Here is a 26,729-nt window from a genome sequence, read left to right on the forward strand (position 1 = left end):
TAAAGCAATTGAGCAAAGAAAAAAATCACTTTGGCATAGACTCAACTTGGTGCATGGGGCTTTACTCTTGCAAATCCCATTAGCATTAATCAAAGTGAGATGATGGGCTTTTTAACATATTTGGTCTGGCAAACAGGATCTGTATAAATCCTAGAATGAAACTTTGATGGGTGTGTAGAAGGGTAAAAGGGATGGATGGGTTACCTCTTTCCCACCAGCCAAAATACTTATCCACAGGGTATAATGAGAAAAATATTGGAGAGCTCATTTCTCTATCAGCATTTCCCAAAGCATGGCACACTAATAAGCAGCTGTCACAGGGGTGGGTGCAGCAATAAAATCCCAACAGTCAAGCTGAACTGACACAGTCCATTACCTATTGAATCATGCCCATACAGGTATCTCAATTGAATGATTACAGCAGTACCAATGGGCTGTGCATTGCAATGTTGTATTACAGCTCTGGTTCATAAAATTTTATAATGTATAAGTAAAAAATTACATGCTATTGAGGATGCAGGCATTTCTCTCACACACAGGCATGACACATACCTTATTAATGCTGCAGTTTGATATTTAAAAATATGTAAACATCAGATGTCTAGGAAACAGACCAAAAGCAAGACTACAATCAAGTCACACACATCTACAAAAAAAGATATCTTGTTGTTCTTGATTAATTGCATTTAATGTTATAATGATCATCTCTGAACTAGCCATTCCTTACCATTATATGGAGTAACATCTTAAATTAAGGAACTACAACAAAACCATATAAAAAAATGCAAAGTAAATACCCCATTATTCCGGTGCCATGCCCAAGGAGAACTTCCCCCACCTCACTTCCCAACCCACATTCTGTAATTCCATAAAAGAAAACAAAAATTCCCAGGCCCTCCATATTTTCACCATCCCTATTGTTTAAGACAAGGCTCTTACTTTATTCCAAATTGCTTGCCCATCTCTAATAAGTCTCCTACATTTGAGAGCAAAATTCTAGATGACTCAGTTTTTCCTAATGAATAAAAAAAGAGGCAAATCCTGCAGTTCATAATAAAGCAAAGCACCCCCTGAAGCTAAAATTTTGTGTACACTTAGGAAAGACCATGCAAAAGCTATCCTTAGCTTTTTGCGGTAACTCACAGCAGATTGCCACTTAAACTTCTACATATTTTTGCACACCAAGCTGGATTCAGGTTTTTCAGTTGGAAAAGATGCTATGCTGGCCAGAGGGGAGGTCTCTGACAGCAGTCACCACTTGGACAGTCGAAACAATCACACCACAGTAAAGCACCAAGTCCATTCTTTTCATAAACACTGCAGATTAGGCTTTAATATTTCCTAGCTTGTACAGGTAGCACTTTCATTGTTTTAATTCTGCTCCCACAGAAGTCAAGTGTGAAAGTCAAAGGAGCCAAATTAAACCACTGCTGAGTGTTTTTGAAAGTTCCAACCTTGCTGTTTAGAAGGCATATACATTATTTTTATTTCTAGATTATTTGATATGAAGTGTTAAAAAAAAAAAACAAAAACAAAACTCTAAACATGTAATGCTGTGTCACATTCGTTTTTCCATTTCCAGCCCCCATTAAATCTAGGTAAATACAGCACAAAGAAATTAAAAGAAAAAAGAATGCAAGCAAATATTAGCAAACAAAAATTAGCCAGCCTATTATCAAATAAAGAAAAGATCTTGCTCCACAAGATCAAATATTGAAAAGTTATAATTATAAGTTCCATATCAATGTCTTTGAACATCAGGAAACCTTCAGGAAGAAGTGGTTAGTACTGCTGCTTACTGGTGACCTTCAGGATATTGTTTGCTTCACATAAATACCCAAATGATTCAGGGACTTACAAATAGTGTTCTGCTGCTCTGCGGTGTGGATACCCAGGCCCAGTTGAGTCAGGAGGTATTCGGAATTTCATGAGAAGAAGTTCTGCTGCCACTTCCATATACAAGGCATTAATAGGTTAGCTTTTTCATCCTAGATCATATCTAGACCTATGCAGGGCAAAATAGAGTAAAGATAGAGTGGGTAAGAGTGTCTTTTTCTTCTGTCCTTTCCTTTTTGTATCACACTTTATAAAGTTTATACAAACCACTGGAAAACACACACGGTCTATTCTGAGCCCTGGCAGTCCACAGTGTACACCTGTTCTTTTTCAGTGGCCTGCACATGCGCTCTAATAACGTGGGAAAAGCAATCTAAGCATTTCTAAGGTTCCACATCTAGTATTATTATTATTTTGGTTGCTTAAGGTAATAATGATGATATAACATATTTAAACTTCTCTGAAACATTTGCATTGGTAGATCAGGGCATTTTGATTATAAAACTAATATGATACTGATTCAGCATAGCCCATGCTAAATGGATTAACAGCTAGCTAACTGATAGATTTCATACATTCAATCTATTTAGCTTATTTAAGAGAATATGATTTGATTGAGTCTACAAAGCTAACATTAGAAAATAGAAATCTGACAGCAGAGATCTCTTTAAAATAGCAGGAAAATATAAAACAAGATCCAGTGGCTGGAAGTTAATGTTAGACAAAACTAGAAATAAGGCACAGCTTTTAAAACAGCCAGGGTAATGAACCACTGCAACAAGGTGCCCACAGTTGGGGTAAATTCCCTATCTCAAATCAAAATTTTTTTTCCCCCCCTAAAATATACAGGCTCCAATTCAGTAACAGCTATTGGACTTGATGCTAGCCATTGAGTTTTCATGAATGTAATCCTGAGTTATGGAGGAAGTCAAACTAGATGATCACAACAGACTGTTTGAACTTTAAAATCTCTATTGTTTGGCCTAGGGCCCCCAAGCAGGATAAGGGTCCCATCACACCATATTCTGTATAAAATATAGATTAAGGAAAAATCTCTGCTGGTTTACAGTCAAATTACACAAACTAACATAGGATAGTAGCAAATCGGCTATGGAGAAAGATTAATTTACTTGAACAAGATCAGTAGTCAATCTGAAAGTAGAACCCTGAATCCCAATCCAGTAAAGTAGTCACAGGATAACACCTGCATGTCTAAAAGTAGTATTCAGTTTTGACACTACATGTGTTTACATTAGCTCTTATTGCACAGGAACTAACTAGACAAACTCTCACTCTAGCAGACTACATAAATGATTTGCAATGATGCTGGAACTTCTACCTCCTTGCCAGTCAGCACGTGTGTTTCACAATCATGTATGTCAAAATACAAAAAGAGAGGGAAATTAAATCTTGGTCTCAGTATTTGTTGATGAAAACTTTCTAAAATGCTCAAGTGGCGATCACCATTATTTTCAGTCTTCAGTCTCAGGGAACTCTTTCAATGTTCATACGACACAAGGCAGAAATGAGACACTCACATTTATTTCAATGGCTGGCAAGAGAAGAGGCCATCCTTTTGATGGAGCTCTTGAACACAGACATTCTAGCTTTCACAACCCTGGAAGCAGCCTTTTCACAAAGCCTGGATATGCACCCATGGCTTAAAAACTTGGATGAATTGAACAAAAAAGGATGCTACACGCAGAGCAATCACAAAGCCGGATCCAAAAGACTCAGGGACACATCAACTAGGCACCTGGGACTCCTCAGGGAATCTGGAACCCAGAGGTAGACAACTGCTGTCTACACACTGTATAGGGAGACTTAGGCTGCTCAAGACAACAGTTAAGAAACATGTGCATCCTAAGCAAGGAGCCACTCAGTACCATTGAGTAAGAAACATGGAGCACAAGGATGCATCCAAAACTCAACCTGTTTTCCTGTATTTAGGCATCTGAGTCAGGGGCAAGAAGAGGCACCTCTATCTACTTATGAAATCCTCTCTTAAGGACAGGCACCTAAAACTGCGCTTTCTAAGAATTTAAGCAGGGATTACTGTTTTCTTTTCAAAATACTGTCAATGAAAGATAGGAGCAACACCCATACCCCGCTTTCATATATGATAGCCGAGTGCTTAGAATGTTTGACGAAGAAGCATGAGACAAGGTTTTAATTCCTTCTGTAACATGAGGTGACACAAATCTCCATCTCTCACCTCATATGAGTGTCCTAACCAGCTGACTAGAGGCTATGAGGAGCATTACCAGCCAACCTATTGAAGCTGTGCCACTGTGCAGAAAGAAATGCAGAATTCCTGAGACCATATAGAGATCAAGTAAAGAGAAGAACTTCTTAGCCTAATGGTCTTCATTGTCTCTCCAATCCAATCTTTCTATATGGTCTATTCCCAATATTCTGCACAGGCCACTACTTCTGGTGTTGCTGTTGCCAGTTCTTGTGGGGTGCATTGTGGTGCTACAGGGCATCTCAGGAGATGATCCATGGTTTGCTTCACTTGACAAACACTTTGGTCGGTTGCATCAAGGCTCCATGATTTCATGAGAAAGTTGCATCTTCCAAGACCCACTCTCAATCTGTTCAGGTGCTGCCACATATACCATTTGTAGTTGGAGCCAGATGCTAACTCCTCACTGGGGTAATTCCTTGCTGGCTCCATTCAACAGCTTTGTTGCTTAGTTTCTCCCAGTCTTTTTGCCAGAGGGTAGTTCTGGCTTATTCTGGTGATGTAGTCAATGGTATGGCAGAGGATAGGAAGCTATTTCTTGATGAAAGATTACAGTGCACTGATTGACGTCCATATAGCAGGTGGTGGTCATCTGACTCATGTACCTGCCAATGTCACCTGCCACTTTCTGCCTGATGCAAGAGGGCAGTATGCCAGATAGTATGTATAGGCAGGGAACTGGGGTGAGTTTTAGGCAGCCTGTTATAATTTTGCATGCATCATTTAGGACAGTGTTAATATGTTTAGTATGACTTGAGCATTCCCATGTGGTGTAGGCATATTCAGACACAGAGAAGCAAAGTGCTAAGGCAGTATGTAGGGTGGATGGATATGCTCCCCACTTGGACTTTACCAGCTTACTCAAAAGGTTCTCTTGTGTGTTGACCTTGGCTTTGGTATTTAATATGTGCTTTTTGTAAGTGTACAGTCTGCTGTTGCCCCAAAGTAGACTGGGTGTTTTCTGATGTTCAAGATTGGTCACTGCAAGTGACATTCAGGTGTTGTTCTGCATCCTGGTTCCTCAGATGGAAAGCAAAGATTTGGGTTTTGCTAGGGTTGGTTCTAACATAATTATTTAGGTAATAATCTGACATCTCATTCAGTCCCCTCTCTAGGATCTTTTCTGTGTTCTCAAAATTCTTCTGCTGTGTGGTAATGCAGAGATATCAGCATAGATAAAACATTGACATTCATTAAGAAGTGCCTGGTAGTTAATGTAGATGTTGAATAAGAGTGGATCAAGCACACTACCTTGTAAACCATTCTTTTGGGAGTGCCATCTACTTCTCCGGCCATTTAGTTCCACATGGAAGTGCCTCTTCTCCAAGAAGCTATGGATGCTCTGGCTTAGATCCAAGTCATCAGTCATAAGGTACAGTTTGTGGATCGCAATGCAGCATTGGATGGTATCATATGTAGAAGGTAGGTCAACAAAACACTGTGCTGGTGATCAAACTTCTGTTGGAAACCACCTTCAATATTCTGTGCGAGGTTTAGTAGTTGGCCTGCACAGGATCCAGCTGGTCTAAAACCTGCTTGGTCTCATGTAAATTTGGAATCTACCAAAGGTAAAATTTGTTGCAGGACAAGATGTTCATAGATGTTTGTAGGTGATACTGAGAAGCAGGGTCAACCCATAATTTTTTGAGTCCCACTGCAAAATATAGTTTTGGGGCTCCCTGACGCAAAGAAGCTGGGTGTGGTCATGAGTGGCCAAAGAAGCCGGCAGTGGCATTGGTGGTGGTAAGAGGGAGGGGTGGTGGGTGGCTGGGTGTGAAGCCGGCGGAGGCAGCAACAATACAGACTGGTGAAAACCGCACACCCACCTTGCTATGGCACTGATTTGGAGCGCTCATGCCTGCAGCAGGCCCCTTGGCTGTAGAGTCCCTTGCGGCTGCAGGTTCGGGTGAGCCAGCCCTGCTGAGGAGGGAGATTGGTCTATAACATGTTGGTGATGAAAGGTCTTTCCCTGGTTTGAGCAGAGCTATGACTCTTGTCTTCCTCTACACTGATGGTATTTGTTTTACTTATCATGCATGCATTGAATAGATCAGTGAGCCATTGCCTTGCATGGCTGTTGAAGGTGTTGTATCATCTCAGCAAGTACATTGCTGCCTTCCCACATTTCAGTAGGCTTATGCCAACAGTGAGTTCCTTCATAGTAAGTGGACAAGTTAGGTCTTTAGGTGGTTGCTTCTCAGATGGTATAACACAGCAGTGGTGTTCTCCAGTGTGTCTTCTAGATGAGTGGTTCCCATTATTGAGCATTTATTGTGCAACTTGGTTGGCAGTAACATTTGATATAGCTGGAGGTGTGATGTTGTCACCTCCTAGTTTCACGTCCTTGCTGAAGCAGCAACATCCCTGCCCAAACCATCCCATACAAATCCATAAACTAACCTGTTAGTAAAACTACAGTCAACCCTGACACAACACAAGATATAACACCCTAACCTGCCACAGGTAAGCAGGGGAACAATGTCCTACTTCTGTAAAAGGTTATTAATGTATGCTCAAGATACCCCAAGTAGAGGCCCATGCCCCCTGCTACAAAGAGACTGGAAGCCAAGACTCCCTCTCCCCTAGCTGTTAGGCAGCTGTCATACCTCTTAGGGTGCTATCAGATACCCAAAGCATCATGAGTTAGAGTGCCACCCTCCCCACCTCCCCAATAGATGAACATGACCTAACAGGTGAATGAAGAGGAGTGGGGAGGAGAGGGGAAATTGAGCCTGACTGCAGGAGCCCAGGGAACCTGCCTGCAGCAGAGTAGCTGCCCCTCTACCCCAGCCCCACATCCCTCCCAGCTTCAGTGCTGCTGTCTGCAGGAAGGGAGGTGGGAAGGGGTATGAGCTGAGAGCTGGGGTTTGCCTGGCCTGATCGGGGGGGGGTAGGGGAGGGAGGGCATGAGGGTTAATTTTCCATGCAACTGACCACTTTTAAAGCACTTTGCAGTCATGCATGTCTGTCATGACATGGCTGCAGAGCACTTTCAGAAGACCTATTGCATGACAAATGTAACTTCCTTCTGTGCCCCTAGTTCACCTCTAGCAGCCACCTGTTAAAAATAAAACTACTGCAACTCACTTATGTAAAGGGATTGATATTGGTGGCATTTGCTCAGAGCACATCTACTGTATTTTGCTCCTGGGGGCACTAAGGTGATATTTTGCCTCCTGTTTGGGGTTACACAGGAGCTAGACACCTAGCTGCTCAAGGCCAGGCAGTTCTGAGCATATGTAAAAAGATAACTGCTGGTGCCTGAGGGAACTTGCAGTTTAAAAGAGAAGCAGCTGATACCTTTAGATACCTCCAGATTTAGGCGGTTGATGACCAGTGGGATTTTTTTGTATCACAATCCTAAACTCAGTTAGACACCTAAAAGCCCACCTAAATCCTGTTTCATGCAGCAAAGTGCTTTTTTTAGATCACCCAACACCTCATCACTGTATCATGAGTAGAAATAAAACACCCCAAATAAATCATGTCAGGAAGGGTTACATTATTGTTTCATTGGGATGTCAATCAGCATGAATCGATTGTCTTTTGGGCCAATAGCCTACATATTTTCTACTCCTGAATTAACAGTGGAAATAAATGATTTATTTCTGTTCTAAAACATTTATTTTCACAGTCTGGGAAATAAGATTTGTGATGCCAAAGGCCCACTGGCATAGTATAAATATATTTATATGTTCTTGTAATTATATTTATATTATACCTGAGGGACTCCAACTCTGCAAATAAATCTTGTTATTTTCTCCAAAGTGCAAATAAACATTCTATAGCAGAAATAAATCATTTGTCCCACTACAGAATCCCTTTCTTTGACAGGAAGAAATTGCACCATTGGTACTGATGGTCTCTCAACCAGTCAGTTAGCAATACTACTGAGCTACTGGTGTAGCTCTCACCACCAGGGCTGGCCCGTCCTATCCTGTGGAACCTGTGGCTGCAGGGGGCACCACAGCCAAGGGTCCATGCCCTGCAACTCTGCCCCCACCACCACCTGTGCCATGTTTAATGGGCTTGATGCAGGCCTTTAAACATGCCAGTCACCACCCAGTTTGCTTGATATCATAGCTTACAAAACAGGAAAGAACAGAAGTCAGTCAGTAGGTACCATAATTTTATATACGTGTGCTCAGGGAACAGGGGTCTCTTCTGCAAGAAATGAGATCCATTTTTACCATGTCTCCCTGCCACCACTTCACTTTATTGATTTTGGATGCTTCCATGTATGGCCTTCTTTGCTGTGGTATCTTTGAACTTCATCATATGCCTTCTGAAGTGCACGTGCTATTATTCCCAATACTGCAGATGGAGAATGGCAGGCACTCGGGCTAGGGAAATAGGCAAAACAATTATACCAACTGAAAAAAATTTCAAGTTATTTTCTTATAACTGGTTGAGTGTATTTGCTATATGCAACAATACTGAAACTTTAGCAACTATTTAACTGTGAAGTAAGCTGCCCCAGTTTAGCTTCACTTATTCTGAGATGAGTGGAGACATACGAAAATTGCAATGAATCAGCTAACGCATTCTCAGAAGTGGTAAATTCCCTCATCTTAAAGTACTATATTCGTTTTTCATCTGTCCACTAATTTACCCAAAGTCATTCAGGAAAGGGGACTTGAATCTTAGTCTTTCAAGTCCTTTCTGCCCAATTTGAGAATGATTCTTTACTCACTTTCATAGACAAATCAGAAGTAGCAACAGTGAACGTGACTGGGTAGCATGCATGTAAAACCAATGCGAGTGAGACATGAAAGTGGCATATTAAATTTTGTGCAGTTCATTAATGTCAATACAGAATAACCATAAAGTAATACTCACCCATATTTGGAAACCATATTACATGCATGCATAAACATCAATTAGTATTTTAAAACCCCTACCAGCCTGTAAAGTATATAACTGAATACTTTTAGTGCACACTAAATGCAACTTATCAACTCATTTGGATTCTGACCAGAAACTCACCCGTAACAGGATCATTACACTAGCCTGTAATAGTTTGTACATATGCAGATTCTATACCAATTTAATTATGGATGTAGTCATTAACAATTAGAGCATTGCAAGTACAATTTTAAAAAGATATGGCGGTGCAACTTTTGCAAATGGAAAAGGCTTAACATTCCACACTTCACAGATGTTTTGAAGGCCTTTATCAAATACACTGAAGTGTTTTCCCTGCAAAAATACCATACTTGCTTGTATTTTCAAGGAAACTTTTCAAGGACTTTTTTTTCTTCTACATTCCAAAAACAAGGGTTATGCCTTATTTGGCAGCACATGGTATGCTAGAAAATATGGTATCATGAATGCCACTGGATGACCTGTCATTTTATTCTACTGCAAACCCATAGCAATCTCATTCAAGTCAAATAAGCTACTTCTGTTATACAGCAGAGTAAAGTAATATGTGAGGTGATCTGTATAACTCAGCTGCTTTGCCATCCACTCCCAGAAGTAATTTTTAGTTTGTGAAAGACTTGTTTAAGACCCTCTCTAGCTTTCAGGGTATGGGGTACCCCTAGCTATAGGGTAGTTCTGTTATTATGGTATAGTATACATACACAGAAAATGCAGAACATTGGGTTATTCATTTTGGATTGTGTTATTAGTTGATTAAGAAAATTTATGCTCAAATATGAGCCCTATATTACCATATTTACTTACAGACAACATGCACCTTTCCTCAAAAATTAGTTTTTGGAAATCAGGAGCGCACGACTAAAATGAGGACATACAAGGAGCAGGGGGTCTGAGCCTGTGACAGCCAAACTGCCTGATACCTCTTTCAGGCAGGTGGGCAGCCAGTGATACCTACTAAGTCAGCTGAGGGCTGACCCAGCTTGAGAAGCAAAACCAGTCAGGTCAGCTCAGCCATTGGTATCAGCTGTCAGCTCAATCCTGCTGGAGCTGAACTGCCCAGCCTCACTTCTTAAGCTGGGTGGGCACCATATCCTAGAGACACAGAGTTAACAGAGCAGCCACAGTTTTTTTTCTTCCACATATTGAATCTGCCTGTGTTTTCTCTGCAAAAATACCATACTTGCTTATATTTTCAAGGAAATATTTTTTTCCCTTCCACATTCCGAAAACAAGGGGTATGCCTTATTTGGGGGCACATGATATGCTAGAGAATATGACAGTAGTATGTCATGAATGCCACTGGATGACCTGTCATTTTATTCTACTGCAAACACACAGCAATCTCATTCAAGTCAAATAAGCTACTTCTGATGTACATACATATAATTGAGAGTAGATTTTACCCCGTAGCTGATAATCTAGGTTAGGCCCTTCCATGGCCTCCATTGCCATACTAAGTGCTTCACTAGCTTTATGGCAGACAAGGTTCCTTGGGTGAATTTGATAACTTTTATTACACCAACCCAAATAGTTGGAGAATATTTATTAAGCAAGCTTTCGGGTTCAAAAATCCTTCGTCAGGCTAAGGAAGTGTCAGCAGTATTGAATTTATGCCGTCAACCCCATAAGAAAGAAAGTAGTATTCTCTATCCTGCAGATCAGAGGCATAGAGTTTAAGTGACATGTCCAAACCTACCCAGTGTTTTTCAAAAGTGATCTTCAGTATAGGTAATAAAATCCAGGACTCTTGAACCCCATTGCCCTAACATTATGTCATTCTTCCTCTCTACTATCTAATGGACCACAAGAGCTACTCCTGCTGCTGTCTCGTGACAAAGATTTCTCTTGAAAGAAAAAATGGCACATGCCTTCTGCCTTGTGAAGCTTTGGTCACTGATTCGATTCAGAGACGATTCGGCTCAATTCAGAGGCAGAATCACCAAATCCAATTCTCTCCAAAGAAATCGGGAAACCAAAAAAACCCCCTCAGAATTGATTCAGAGCCTCCAAATATTTGGAAAAAGATTTGAAGATTTGGAAGGCAGTCTTTCAGGGGAACAGAAACTAAGAAGAGGGAGGGGGAGCAAGGGGGCAAAGATTGACATCTGTAGCTGGCCAGTGACTGTGATCTTTCCCCGAGTCCCCTTCCAATCACAGTGCTCTGGGGGAGGGAAGTAGAAACAGCATATAAGCCTCTGTCTGCAGCCTTTCTGTCCCTTTTGTGAGCTGTTTTTGCCTCAGCAAAAGAGGAGTGGGGAGCTGGCCCCAAAATGGGTGGGCAGGTGGAGATCTAACTGTCACTGTTACAGGATACCATCCCTGCTGTTTTCATCGAAATCTGCCTTAACACACATAAGTGACACAAGGTTTGCTTTCAGCAGTTTGAGGTGCTGTTTCCCAGAAACCTATGCACCTATCTGCTTGAAACTTAGCAAGCTTCATGCCCTCAGAAGGTGTTAACATCCCTGCTGTTTTCTTCCAAATCTGCCAATAAATAACAAATTTACAGGTATTTCAGAGATTCCCCATTATAGTCTATGGCCAAATCACCCCAAATCAGCGCCAAATCTTCCAAAGCCATTTCATCCAAATCAATTCAGGACAATGATCTGAATCTCTGAATCGAATCACTGTCCTCCAAATCAGGCAAATCCAAATCAAATACTTCCCTATTCGCACAAGCCTAATGCCTTGTGCCTTTTACCCACACTGTCTCCTTCTGTCCTCTAACAAAGCATGTCAATAATGAACAAATACCAAAAAATCAGAAAAGTATTCCTGGCTCTCAAAGTCTCCTTGTAGTGCTCTAAACAACAACAGAAATCCTCAACAAATTGGAGGATTGGACCAAAAGAAATCTCATGAGTTTCAATAAGGACATGTGCAAAGTCCCATAGTAATCAATGGCTTGATGTCAAGTCAGCAGCCAGTATCAAGTGGAGTGCCACAGGGGTTGGTCCTGAGGCCAGTTTTGTTCAATATCTTTGCCAGTGTTCAATATCTTTGTTCAATATCTTTGCCAGTGACTTGGAAGATGGGATGGAGTGCACCCTCAGCAAGTTTGCCGATGACACAAAGATGTGGGGAGTACTAGATACACTGGAGCATAGGGCTAGGATTCAGAGAGACCTCAACAAATTGGAGGTTGGACCTCCTGGGTTGGGAGAGAGGGGGAAATTGAGCCTGGCTGCAGGAGTCCAGGAAGACTTCCTGCATTTAGGATGGAACAATCCCATGCAACAGTACAGGCTGGGGAACCACTGACTAAGCAGCAGCTCTGCAGAAAAGGACCTGAGGTTTCATTGAACAATAAGCTGAATATGAGCCAACAGTGTGCCCTAGTTGCGGAAAAAGCTAACGGCATATTGGGTTGCATAAGTAGGAATGATGCCAGCAGATTGAGGGAAGTGATCCTTCCCCTCCATTCAAAACTGGTGAGGCCACATCTGGAGTACTGTGTCCAGTTTTGCCCCCCGCCCCATTACAGAAAGGATGTGAACAAACTGGAAAAAACCCAGTGGGGACAACAAAAATGCTTAGAGGGTTAGAAGGCTAGGGAATAGAACTTATGGAGGAAAGGCTGAGGAAACTTGGCTTATTTAAGTCTGGAGAAGAGAAGCCAGAGGGGATTTAATAACAGCCTTCAACTACCTAAAGGGGGGTTCCAAAGAGGATGGAGTTAGACTGTTGTCAGTGGTGGCAGATGACAGTACAAGGAACACTGGTCTCAAATTGCAGCAAGGGAAGCTCAAGTTAGTTTTTAAGAGTTAATATCTTGCTCACTAGGAAGGTAGTAAAGCATTGGAACAGGTTACCTAGAGAGGTTGTGGAATCTCCATCATTGGAGGTCTTTAAGACCTGGCTAGATAAAGCCTTGGCTGGTTTGATGGAGATGGAAATGGTCCTGCTTTGAGCAGGAGGTTAGACTAGATGATCTCCTGGGTTACCTTCCAACCCTAATTTTCTATGAGTCTATGATTCTCTGTCATGGCCTGCAGCTCCCACTCCTTGACAAACTGAGCTGGCAGGAGCCCTTCTTCCTGCAGAGTTCAGGATGGCACTGTTGGTCCCTCTACTGCAGCCATCTCCCTTAGGATTCCTCTTCCTGCAGCCCTCAGGGCCAGACTGACTACCTGGCCTCAGGTACTGAATGTAGGTGCCTCCAAAGCCCTACCCCTTTCTGTCAGGTGGTTCTCCAGCTACCCACATGGGTTTCTCTTTAGGCCTGATTGCCAGCCTGTCTTCCTCTGCTGCAGCCTAGCTCAGCTACCTGCAGTTGTTAGTTTTGTACCATCTGGAGGTCTGTTTGTGGGTTGCTTATTGCACTGTGGCTAGCTTCAAAATAGTCACCCCTCAGTGGTAGCTCCTATCCCTGTTGTTACTGCCCTGCATGCTTCCCAGCAGCTAGCCTTTGGTCAGCTACCAGCCCCCCATACAGCAAGCTTAGCCAACAACTCCATCCCCTTAAAATAACAGGAGCATCTGGCTCCCTGTTATAGCTGGAACATGCAATGTTGCATCCCCTAAAAAATGTGCGACTTCAGTGGGACTTGTCACAGGAATAAGGATAGTAAGTTGGGGCGTGGACTAAAACATGTAGCTCTTGCATTATTGTGCATGGGGCTACCCATGATTAAAATCTTTAGAAATGTAAGGATTTATCTAGCCCTTAATAATATATTTTAACTGGTATGAATGATAAACCAACAGCTTCTTCCAAGGTCACCACCAAAACGAGCCACACCCACAGATGCATCACAAGCAGGTCCAAGGAGGTGATCCTCCCACTCTATGCGACACTGGTCAGGCCGCAGTTGGAGTACTGTGTCCAGTTCTGGGTGCTGCACTTCAGGAGGGATGTGGCCAGCATCGAGAGGGTCCAAAGGAGGGCCACTCACATGATAAGGGGGCAGCAAGACAGGCCCTACGAGCAGAGGCTATGAGACCTGAACCTGTTCAGGCTCCACAAGAGAAGGCTGAGAGGGAATCTGGTGGCCATCTATAAACTGGCCTGTCATGACCCAAAGGGTATGATTTTGTGTGCGCTTCGGCACTGCAGAATTATTTCCCGCCACATGGAACTTTCTTTGCACGGTGCAATTCTCAGTTATATAGAGAAAACCCCGGTGCAAAGGAGTTCCCGCCACCCGTATGTAAATTTGTTTCCCACTATTGGCTGTTTCTAAATTATTCCCACGTGGCGGCTAGCGATTGGCTTGCTAGCCATATAAGAGGCTTGAGCAGTTTCCACCCAAGTTGGAGGAGGAGGACTTCACATCCATCTCGTAAAGAACTCTAAGCGCGCTGTGGAGCCTAACAAACTCCACGTGTGCCTTAAAGGAGGATACAGGGGCCTGATCAACCTCTAGCCTCTCCCCGTCGCCGCACGATCCCTCGACGTACCCCACCCTGCGCGCTCGTGGAGAGTCACCTTTCGGACTCTCATTTCAGACGGTCCACAGAGCCTAGCAAACTCCATGAGTGGTATCCAGAGCTCTGTTCATGTTCGTTTAGTGGAGCCTAGCAAACTCCACGTGTTTGGGGTTTTTTTTGTAACTGCAACTCAAGAAAGTTTTCCTGCCTACACCGCGACCATCTACGGTGTAAGTAAAATAATCTTTAATCAACCTCTACGCGTCAGTGCCTAATCCTAGTTCGCCGTGCCGACCCTTTTCCCTGGCCCACGTGGCCAGGCTGCTGGCCACAGCCCCTCGGCCCTGACATGGCCAAGGAAGACCAGCAGGGAATGGGAGAGTCCCTGTTCCCCCGAGCACTACTGAGAGTAACAAGGAATAATGGCCATAAGTTGACGGAGAGTAGATTCAGGCTAGATATCAGGAGGCACTACTTCACTGTCAAGGTAGCTAGGATCTGGAACCAACTTCCAAGGTAAGTGGTGCTCACTCTTACCCTGGGGGCCTTCAAAAGGAGGCTAGATAGACACCTTGCCAGGGTTGTTTGACCCCAGCACTCTTTTCTGCCCATGGCAGGGGGTCAGACTTGATGATCTGCTCAAATCCCTTCCAACCCTACCAACTATGAAACTAGCTGATCTAATGTGTGTAATGATACAGGTACAAGAAAGAATATAAGTCCTGCTTCTTGTTCATAGAGTTATTAGGGACACTGATAGAAGCAAGTTTCACACTGCATATTTTCAGCTGTTGGCACCATCTTATGTCCTCCCAGTCTCCATATGCTCTGATTTTGGAGCCATCTGCAGATGTATGCAATCTTGGCAGGTGTGGAATTCAGACTCACATTTGGCACAAATCCCCCTAGCAGTGGCATCTTGGTGTCAGTTCCTCTTCATTGCTTCTGCTGGCAGACTTCACTGCAAAGACAGTAGGAGACTGGCCTGCTGCTGCATAACACTGTGGGATGTGATTTTTACCTTTAATTGTGCAGAAGCCCATTTGTACATAGGTGAGAAGTCTATAGTTATTACTGCATTCATCTTTGTATTGACCTTTAAGCTTTTCTTGTTAGAGTACAAACATTCTTTATGCTCACTAAGTATTCCGTTTGAATCCAGAGGTGAAACCCAAAATAGAGGTTGTCCAGGTATCAGTTTTTGTGAACAAAAAAAACATAACTTTTGCTTTTCCTATTGGAGAAATGGACTGGGGAAGTTGCCTCCATTTTCTTTAAATATAATATTCTATTTGACTCAGATTGCCATCACTGCTCTCCAACATACCCACATTTTCTTACAGGTCTAAATAATCCCAAGAAGAGCATGCTGAGAAGACACACAGTTCATAAAGGAGCAACGAGGAGTGGCAAATGGTAGCTGAATGGTAACTCTATTAAATGCAATGGCAGCAGGCCAGGCCTTGGGGGGTTCTCTCTTAATCCTTCTCAAACATCACTAGGCAAACATTTATTGAGTACAGAATTAAAAGGGCAGGAAGCAAAAATAAATAAATAAATAAAAATGAAAACTTCATTTGTACTCTGTTCAATTTCTTATTATTTGAATACAACAAAGGTTGTTGTTTGTAGCCATGTTCGTCTAAGGACATAGGCATAACCAGGTTTATGAAGTGACGTTTGTAGGCTCTGATCTAAACAGCTATGCATGGATTTCACTCATAGAATTTAACATGGGGGATCACGTCACTGTCCCAGTAAGACTGGTTCTTTCATTGAGAAAATTCTAAAGCTTCAAAGGAAGGCGAGTGGCAGATGGAAAGGTGGGGATGGCTGTCAATTATACAATTCTTTTAATGAGAAAGGGAATATTTCTTTCAAGATAGTCCTACTTCTAATTTCCTCTTTCACCTGTGAGTTTAGGCTCATATAAAACTTAGTGACCAATTCTGTCCCACTGTCTAGGTACCACTGTCGAGAACCTTGACCCCAATGAAGTCAAAAGCACTTGGAAGCTTTCAAGATACTCATCTCAATGCAATACCATCGAACTGTCTGTGTGTGGTACAGTTGTTGCAAATACATTTTTTATACTGAAAGGAGAATCATTGCCACAGCTCCCTTAACTGCTAATGCTAGATTTATGCCACTGTTCATCACTTATCCAATTCATGCTTTCATTGTTCTTCTTTAAGTGCTTATTTGGATATAGGCAAAGAAGGGGGGGAGAAAAGGAACAAACATAAGAACCCAGTGACCTATTAAAATCTACCTCAAGAAACCAAATTCCACTCAATAAATTTTATTCCTTCTGTCAGACAACACTTATGAGCCTTATTATTTCCAGTATTTTGTCTATCATTTTCTGAATGGTTCTTCAGGACAGAAATTAAAGCTTGGCCTTGAGAAGTAAAAGCAAGTTACTACATTTTTCCCCTCAAACCACCTCATAATGTGAGCACTGAAGTGTTAGGAATAATGTAAACTTCAGAGTAAAATACCATAATATAAAGCCCCTAGAAATATCTTAGATTAATAGGTGTTATGCCATTAATAGTGAATTTTATGGAAGCTAGTGGTGTAAATCTCTGTCATGCAGACGAAGATTTACAGTAATATGCACTCCAGTGGACAATTTCCATCACATTTAAGTCCCAGCAGGCAACTAGTGTGTTTTTCTGAAACTCTTTGGGTATGAAGGTCCCTTAAAAAAAGGTTGATACTTTTACCTTATGTATTGTGCATTGATGATCTCAGCTTTTCATTTTTATTTCCCTCATGAGTGAATTTTCACTTTTGCACAAGTTTTCCTAAAGAATGAACTGACAATTTGGTCTTCGACAGAGTTGCTGTCACAACAAGTAATTCAAAATGTATATAGTTTATGCCATAATTCATTTAGGATGAGACCAAAAACAACATCCATACCACAACTGTTTAATGTTCCAGGAAAACCAACTTTCCTTTATATCTGGATTCATTACTGTAACAGGAGGGATGGCAGGGTTGCCGTGCTAGCCCCTGTCGCCTCCTCTACTGTGCCAAGCTTCGGACTTGCACCCTCCTATTCTCGCCCGCCACGACTTTGATGATATGTGTTTTTATAGGGAAGCTACCTCTCTTACACTTGGCCACAGTTCTCCTGCTCCGGGTGTTCTGTATCTCTAAGCCTTGTGGGCCTTCTCTGTACTGCTGCCCCTCTCACTGGGGCTCTCCGTGCCCCCACTGGTGCCTTGTCTGCAAGGTTGCCCTCTCACCAGGCTCTCCCCTCTGCAGTGGTGCCCCTCACCGGGCTCTCCTCTGGAGCTGGGGTCTGTACCCCGAACTCCATGCCCTCACTGGGGCTGGGGTCCTCACTCTACCGTGAGTCCCCAATGAGGCCTCCTCCATCCCCTTATAGCCTCACCCAAACCACCAGTGATAAACTGCAACAAACACAAGCCCCTGGGCTACAAAGCAAACATAAGCCTCCAGTTAAACTGCGCTCAGGCCTACCAGGGTTCTCCGTCACCCAGTGGTGACCAACTCTGCTCTGGCATCCCGGCTCTGCTTCTCTTTTCTTTCTGGCAGGGCAGTTTGTCTTTTCTTTCTGGCAGGGAGTTCCTTCTGCCTTTGCTGCTAGTAGGGAACCCCCCGCCTGGCCTCCTGCCTGTGGTTTATATAGGCCAGGTCCTGCCCCTTTTTTCAGCCGGCTAGGCAGATGTAACCCATTAGCCCCCTTTTGTTGCCTTGGCGACCGACACCTGACGAGCCTTCCTGGCTCTCCCAGTAGCAGGCACCTTAGTGTCCTGCTACAATTACTCTATGATCAAAATGAAACACCAGTGATAGATAGATAGATATAGTGGCATTTCATTTTGATCATGGAAAAATGTGGATTTTGGGTTACTTTTTTTAATCTGAAAATTGAGGATTTTTTTTTTTTTTTAAATCAGAGAAAACCAGGATCCCTGGATATAATCTACACCAGGAGTTATACTGGTCCAAACTGAAAACATCACTAAACTCAAGAGGTTAAGCGTACCCTTTGTCATTGCTTTTCAGCAAGGATGGAGGAGCTCTTGAGTGTTTTGTTTTGGGTTGGGTTTTTTTTTTTTTTTTTTTACCATGTTATGGTTCTTAGTTTTTGTTTATTTTTTAATTTAAATGTTGCATTTTAGAGGACAGCCACAGAGCTTCTGTAGGTGAGGATGGTGTGAGTATGAGAGGGACATTGAGGGAGGGGTGAAGGATCTCCTCTGGGTGTGACACAGGGCAGCAGAAATGAGAAAAGAGGGTTTTTCCACCTGGATGTGAATGGGCATTGGGAAGAATCCTTGCAGTGGGCCAGAAGGTTTGCTTTCCTTGGTAACTGGTAAGAATGGGGAAGGGGATTGGAGTACGGTGACATTTTAAAGTTTTGGGGTAGGGTGTCATTTAAGAAATTAGTTTTGTTTCTTATCTTGTGGATCATTTATCGGTTACTGTGAACTTATGTCTGCCTTTCTGGACAGGGAAGGATATACATCTACAAATTTACAACAATAACAAAACCAGTAAAACAACTCATATACAGTATTTTAGGTAGACAGAAAGTTAATTTCCCCATCCTGGGAGTTTCTTCATCCCGTCTCCAAAGCTTGTACCTCAAAATCTGTAAAATCTATTTTTATCAGCTAAGTATAATTACCAGTTTTCCATACCATTTTTCTGGAGAAGCTAGCTCAATTTTTCTGGCTCACCATGTAAAAATCTTCATCACAACTTCAACGCGACCCTTTTTAAGTTTCTTTCATCAGTTTCCCCTGCCATACAAGCTACTGATGGACCGCGGATCTGTTACAGCTCTCACTCCTCTTTCAAACAGAGGTATGGTATGGAAACAGCACAACTGTGCTTATGAGCAATTGCTTCATATATATGAATATCCTTCAAGTATCCACTGATACCGTTAGATCTTGCAGAAGCCTTTTAGAACATGGAAAGAAACAGTAACATGAGAGAAAAGAATAAATGACATTTCTTAATTTACTGCTCCTTCTGCAATCCTGAATGTCATCTGTGCTAAAAGAGCACAATTGGATGGTACTCCATAGGCAACCTAACTATTCAGTGCTTCTCAAATGCACCTAACGCTATTTACCTGAAGTTTTAAGAAGGAAAAAGCTCTTGTAATCAATCAGTATTTCATCTCCCAATTAAATAAACAGATTCTAACTGAGGTGATACACCTCCATGCCATACCACTCAGACAGAAGCTTTTGAGCATTTTTAATAGATAAACAATCTCCTCAGCAGGCTGAGCAATTACATGTTTCACGCTACTGTTGATCAATAACTTGAAAGGTGTCCAACATTTAAAAGGGAGCAAGTCAGCTGGTGCACACAGAATACTCCCTTTCTTTCTCAACATCTCCTGGATTCCAGCAGGAGAAGCAAAAAATGGCACAATCCTGATACCTCACAGGTTTTCTTATGAAATAACTGAACCCCATGGTATCAAGATGGGTGACACCACTCTTGATTACCGTTCTGGTCACAAAAGCTAGTAAGTAATTTTCTCCAAACTGAGGAAATTGCATTTTAGTAACAGATTATCAATCTAATCTGTAGTCTCTTTACATTCAGATTATCCTTTAGTATAAAATGGGCATAAAATTAATACCAGCCTTATTCACCTCTAAAATGATATTTAAAATAAATTCAAATATTGAGTTAAAATAGCATTAAAAAAAAAAAAAATCAACCTAAATGCTTAATAGAGGTATTTGTCACCTCTGATAAATTGTGATATTCGAGACTATAGAGCTCTGCACAAAACAACTAATCTCTTAGAGCAAGGGCATGAAATGCACAACTCACAGGCTAGAACCAACCTGTGGAGCAATGCAATCTGGTCTGTGAGGTTCCTGCACAGGCTGAGAATTTGGGAGTGGGGCTCACTGCAGAACTCCAGGGCACAGAGCCTCACTGGGGATAAGTGTTGGCAACAGGAGATAAGCATTAAACAATGGCTACAATAACCCCGTAGCCGCTGCAATCTAGCCTACTGCTGCTGCCTTTACTGCATCGGATCCAGCCCAGGGGCCCAAATGACTTGGACATTCCTGTCTTAGAAAATTAGGGAACCTGCTGGGTGTTTGCTTCACAACTCAATGAAATACAAACCTACTGCAAGCATAATGGCTAATTTTCCAATGACGAGAAACATAGAAAAAGAAGCACCAACTCTTTTACCAAAAGTTTCTTAAATGTTAATATTACACCAATTTAAATGCCACTTTGACCTTTTCCTCTTACATTGTGTTGAGTGGCATTAGGCTGTTTTGAAGCTTATCACAGGCTTAAAGGAGACAAATAACTTTTAAAATCATCTAGTCTCATCTCCTGCCCAGTACTGCAGCAGAATCCCAACCTTTTTTTTTTTTTTTTTGACCGAGGTGAATCCCAACCATTTTTTTTAACCAAGGTATAGACTGATGTAACGACTGTCTGAATACCAAGCGATACTGATTCCACCTGTTATGCTTTAACTCTTACATCTGCATTATTCTAATCAGGAAACAAGTACTGCAGAACCATTTTACCTTTAACCATGCTTCATCTTATGCGGGCCGGGAGCAACCCGAGCCCTTTTCCGTGCTGCACACAGGCTGTGGCCAGCAGCCCGGGCACGCCAGGTCGGAGAGGGAAGGCCATCGAGCTGGAATTAGGCACAAACGCTTAGCGGTAGTTTAAAAGATTGTTTACTTACACCGAGATGGCAGTGGTGTAGGCTGGAAAACTTGCTTGAGTTGCGGTTACAGACAGGAAAGAAAACAAAACTCGAACCTGCAGGGCACGAGGGTACGTCGCAAGGGGTTTTCGGCGACGGGAAGATAAACCTGCAGGACTCGAACCGTGATCAGACCTCTGTTGCCTGCTTGAAATGCGCTGGGTCCATAAGGATCCGCAGCGCTTAGAGATCTTCACACAGCGTGAAGTCTCCTCCTCCCGGTGTTCGTGGAGTCCTCCAACTTGGGCGGAAACCACTCAAGCCTTTTATACGGCTAGCAAGCCAATCACTAGCCGCCACGTGTGAATAATTTAGAACTGGCCAATAATGGGACTCAAATTAGCATACAAATGGCGGGAACTTTTTGCAACGAGCATTTCTTAGATGCAACAAAGAAATGCACCCTGCAAAGAAAGCTTCAAATTGGCGGGAAATTCTCCCTTGCACCGGGGTTCTCTTTTGCAGCAGAAAACTCCACCATGCAAAGAAGCTATAATTTAGCGGGAACAATTTAGCAGTGGCAAAGCACACAAAAACAAAAAATCACACCCTTTGGGTTGTGACACATCCAAGTTCAAATTTCAAGCAATTGATAGCCACTTTGTATCACTACAGGATCATGAGGATGGAACAGATTGTGGTTACTACCACTGCATGCTCCAGAGTTGCAGCTCCCTGGCCCATATTAAAATGATTAAATGGTATGTTTGTCCATAAATCAAAAACATCTAACCTTACTCGAAAGAGGCCAAATGATGGAGAATCCACCGTGTCCTTGCCTGGCTACTCCACTGACTAATTGCACTCATTGTAAAATCCTATTTCTTTTGCAAGATTGAATTTGTCTAGCTACAACAGCGTTTCTCACAGGAATGGTGCTGGGGCACCCTGGGATTCCATAAGATCCTTTCAAGGATGTTGCGGGTTGCTACTTTAGGTGTGCAAACTTGATTCACAAGATAAACCCAGAGATTTCAAATAGGAATCCAGAGTGTTAAAAACGTTCTATACTGTTGTGATTTTTCCAAGTTCTTTGCAATGGAAGAATTGATCTATTATGTTTCCGCAGTCAAAAAATGAGAGAAAGCCAAGAGCTGGCATTTTCCAAGGCATGCTTTGAGTCTAATGAGTGGTGCCTGGGCTCTAACAAAATTGAGAACCACTGAGGTCCAGCTTCCAGTCACTGGATCTTGTTTATGCCTTTGTCTTCCAAATTAAAGACCGAGAGCCCTCTAGCATTGGATATCTTCTCATTCTGATATTGTCTCCTTCATTCCCTCCCTCTGCTCCTGCCCTCCCCAATCCTGCTATAAAAGATATTCAGTTTGGGAAATGGAAAGTCTGGCCTTGCCAATTCCTGAAACAGAAATGGCTCCTAAGGCTTCATTGCATGCTCCCTCACCATCCCCACCTGATCTCTTTCCACTGCTTGCTTCTTCACTTCATTCCCTGCATCATTGCATAATGAATAACAATGCATGCTGCCTCTGCACATATTTAAGTTCTGCCTGCTTGTTAATTTTTTCCTGATGTCACGGACTTATAGACCTAGTCAATTAATAGTTTTGCACACTTCTGGGATTTTTGCAAATATATTTAGATTTATACAGCAGAATTTGATAAAGTTTCCTTAATAAACAGGGACAGTAAAAAAGAAAAAAAAGAGTGACTTCCTAACCCAGTAGCAGCCAACCTTTTTGGCAGGCATCCAACAAATTAGCCCTGCACCTTCCCTGTAAGCCATTTCAATATTTTTCCCTTACCCAATCGATTGCTCATCTCTCTACTCTTGCCCTGTGCTCCCTGATAAAGCTGCTGGTGTGCTTTCTGCCTCCTGCTCTCAGCTCTCTGACTGATCTGATGCTCTACTTTCTGCTCCCTACCCAATCTGTATGTATGGCAAAATTCAATTTTTATTTTTTAATGGCTAAAATTGATGTTTATTTTTAAGCATTTATTTTGATTTTGATCAATTTAAATTTTCAGGATTTCACTAAATCGGAGATGTGGGGGACAAACAATTTATTAATGACAGTATACTACTACTATACTGCAGATTAACTGCCTGCCACGACAAAGGTAATTACTGTAGGGCTGCCACCAGTCCTGCTTCTGCTTGCCTGTAGCTTCTTCCTTTGTTCCCAGTCCCCTGGGATTTCTGGGAATTGCAGTTCAAACTACAAATCAGCATGGTTTTGTAGAACTGCTCCCCACTGTCTCGCACTCCCATCAGCCATAATTTTTATACTTCCCCTTTCTATACATTTGGATTATTAGCAATGGAAATATTTTTCCATTGGTCTGTGAGTGTGTGGTGAAATCAATATGTTTATGGATTAAAAAAAAGAATCCTGCCAAGCCTACTACTGTGCTGCCTGTCCCACCCCAGTTGGCAATCTAACCCCCATATATGGATTAAAGAATGCTCCCAAAATTGATCATTTTAAGCTTTCTTTATACATGCATCCCTCAGAAAATGATGACACCACCAACAACTTCTTTTTTTGAATGTTATACCCATACAATAAGAATCCAACACTTGAAGCTTTAAGATAAATTTGTGCCTATCTTTATTCCAAGATCCTATTTTATAGCCACATGTAGCATTAAAATTATTAGAAAGAATCTAAACTGGTGCACTGACCCCAATATAAAAAAAAAAATCTTCACCGAATACCAGTTTACCTATTCATTTATATATGTATTTTCATGTATATTTACCCAGTCTCAACAACTGTATATGCGTTTTTTGTATAAACTAAGATCGGTTTTTAGGTCTTAGAGTTGACTATGACTTCATTATGGTTTGGCTTGGGGTTTTTTTTGGTAGGAAATATTTAATAATTACCAGCACCACTTTGTTAAAATAATGTTAGTGATGTCACAAAACCAAGTGTTCAAAAATTAGGAAATGTCAGAATTCAAGTTGCCTGTGCCACATTTATTGGACTCCCTTGTAGCCAACTGTCCATACATTTAGAGACAGTCCACACAAAAAAGGCTAAAAATGTTCATAAAGCCCATTAAAAAAAACAAAACACAAAAATCCCTAAGAAACTGCAAACTTAATTAAAGATCCATCATCAGAATGAAGCTAGATTCAAGGGTTGATAGAATACAGCAGTGTCTCTGGCATCTGTCCCGCAGGATGTTCTTTGTCAGGGGGCTTTGTTGTTCATGCAAGTCTCTATAGCCCCCTTTTCCTCCTCCCCCCAGCCACATGCTGCTGCTGCTGCATTCATCACCTGCCTGTAATGGCTGCTCATCTCAGTGACCTATATTGACTGCCCCAGGCAGTCTGACATATGGGACATGATAGGAGACAAGGGGGAGGGGAGCACTGAAGCTGTAGGGAGGAGAGGTAGCTCTGGGGAGCCAACATTTTATTTTCCATAAAAGTTTGCTTTTGTTTTCCCTCTGTGGATTTTACAGGCATTGCTAGATTTTGCTAAATCGGCAAAATCCATGAAACTGCAATTTTAGTAGGTCCCTAATTATGTAGTAATGAGCACCAAAGTGCTTCTTGACTTAGTTTATTTTCACAATTCCCCTAGGAGATGGGCATCATCCCCATTTTATGAATGGGAAGCCGAGACAGAAAAATTAAGGTAACAAAAAATAAGTTCATGTGTCCAGCTGGACACACCAAGGACCTAAGGAATATGAAGCATTCCACAGCACTGCATATGTTCCACTGGCTTCAGCTGCAGCTGTGAATCTTCAGTTCTTTGGCAAATTGGAGCCCAGCATCTGAAGTTGAGGCCCCAGAAAATGAGGAATATAATCAGCAACTACACGTGAGAAGTCTGGTTTTGGTGACTTGCCTAGTATCACATAAGAACTCTGTGGCAGGGAGAGTGACAGAATCTAATTCTCTAGAACAACGCTCAATTGCCTTAACTATGAGATTATCCAATTTGCTTCATGCAGTCTCTTGCCACATTCACTACATGCCTTCATACTTGTGCAACAAAGAGGGCAGGGGGGGTTATAGAACAATCACCTCCTCTATCCCCAGAGCAGGGTGAAAAAAAACCCTGCTTTATCATGCAATGAAAGGTTACATCAAAATGCACAGACACAAGAGGCACACACTGACATTTCACAAACAATCTAACATTCCTAAAATTTGATTTTTCAAACTTATATAAAGTTCATTTAAAATACACATATTTGCCCCTTTTTCTATTTTGCGCATTCTATTTTAGTTTTTTAAACTAACTCAATCATGTGACATCATATTTATGCTCACTCCATCAGATGGTAGTGGTGGAGTTATGCTATAGCCATGATGGTCCAGAAATAGGAGAGGCAAGGACTGTTCGGGGTGGGGTTGATATCTTTCATTAGATCTCAACTGCATAGTCAGAAGCGATTTGACATGGAATTTTTAAATATAAATCACACAAACCGCTGTGCTACCAAAGTAGCTGAAAACAACAATAGCCTATCCTCCATGCAGACCAGACCTAGAAGGGAAGGGCTTGCTGACAACAGAGAAGTAGTAAGACTCTGATCCTTCTCAAACCTTGGAAGGAATGTATTTTATTGGGCACAAAACACATATCCCTCCAAGCATGAACTCCTCTGCCCATCCAGTCTCAAACATTACTGTCATAGCCCAGTTTCTACCCTACCACGACATCTCATCCCTGTGCTGTTCTCCCCAGCTAGACAGTCTTAGCCATCCTTCCTCGTGCTTCTGATACAGAGCAAAGACATTAGAAATAGCCAGTTCTAATCTTGTCTTTGCAGACTCTAATCGCAATTTCTCCTGCTCCCACTCCCAACCTCCATTACTCCAAGTCCTGAACTCCATCCCTCCATTTAAAATCTCTCTCCCACTCACCTGTTTCTCATTCTGGCTGCCAGACCTGTTTCCTTATCTAGTTGGTCCTATACTCTGCCCCCATCTCTTAGTCCAAATCTTTGCCCCTACCTGCTTCCAGTCTCAGTCTACATTCCAGTTTTTATTCCCAATTTGTTCCTTCAATCCTTTCCCTGCACCACCCAAGGTCTAGCCCTTGTCCTCTCTGCCTTCGAATCATATATTTTCCTCCCAGCCTCCCTGTTGTCTGGCTGCCAGAAAAGGGGTCAGTGACTTACACATTACTCCCCTGTTCACAGATATTAGCTGTTGTGCCTTAGAAAGTTCTTGTGCTATCACTACCCTGCCCAAGAATTGCTGGATGCCACCATTAAAAGGTATCTTTGGTTTTTGGCCCTGTAACTCTGAGCTGGAAAAAGCACTCAGAGACTCTTTCTATGGATAGCACATGCACTGTCAGTCACAGTAGAAGCTGAAAGAGACTGCAGCATGCCCAGTCAAGACAAAACATTCACAGATATTAGCTGTTGTGCCACAGAAAGTCTGTACAGAGTGCTTGCACACTACAGCTTTTCAAAGGCTATAACTTGGCCAAACTGGATGAACTTTCACCGCAATGACAAAAGGCACTTCCCTTGACAGAGAAGCTACAACCTCCCCTCCACCAAATGTCATGTCTGTTCTCCAAAACATAGGTGTGCTTGAGCTTTCACAAGAACAAGACTCTAGGAGATATATTTTTTACATTACAAATGTATTCATATTAAAAAATGGCAGAACTCTTTCATGTCACGTTTTTAACTGGTTCC

General features: G+C 42.2%; 1 long non-coding RNA gene across 2 annotated transcripts in view; it reads right to left on the minus strand.

The window, feature by feature from the left end:
• Positions 1-1,794: 1,794 nt before the first annotated feature.
• Positions 1,795-26,729, minus strand: part of LOC102372502 — a 108,362-nt gene continuing 83,427 nt past the window's right edge. For both annotated transcript variants that reach the window (XR_001358817.1, XR_325007.2), the window contains 2 exons: positions 8,272-8,424; positions 1,795-2,005 (listed from right to left, as the gene is read on the minus strand). This is a non-coding gene — a long non-coding RNA (uncharacterized LOC102372502). The remainder of the gene's footprint in view (positions 2,006-8,271; positions 8,425-26,729) is intronic.

This window comes from Alligator sinensis, unplaced genomic scaffold, assembly GCF_000455745.1.
Source record: "Alligator sinensis unplaced genomic scaffold, ASM45574v1 scaffold1217_1, whole genome shotgun sequence".
NCBI classification, from domain to species: Eukaryota; Metazoa; Chordata; order Crocodylia; family Alligatoridae; genus Alligator; species Alligator sinensis.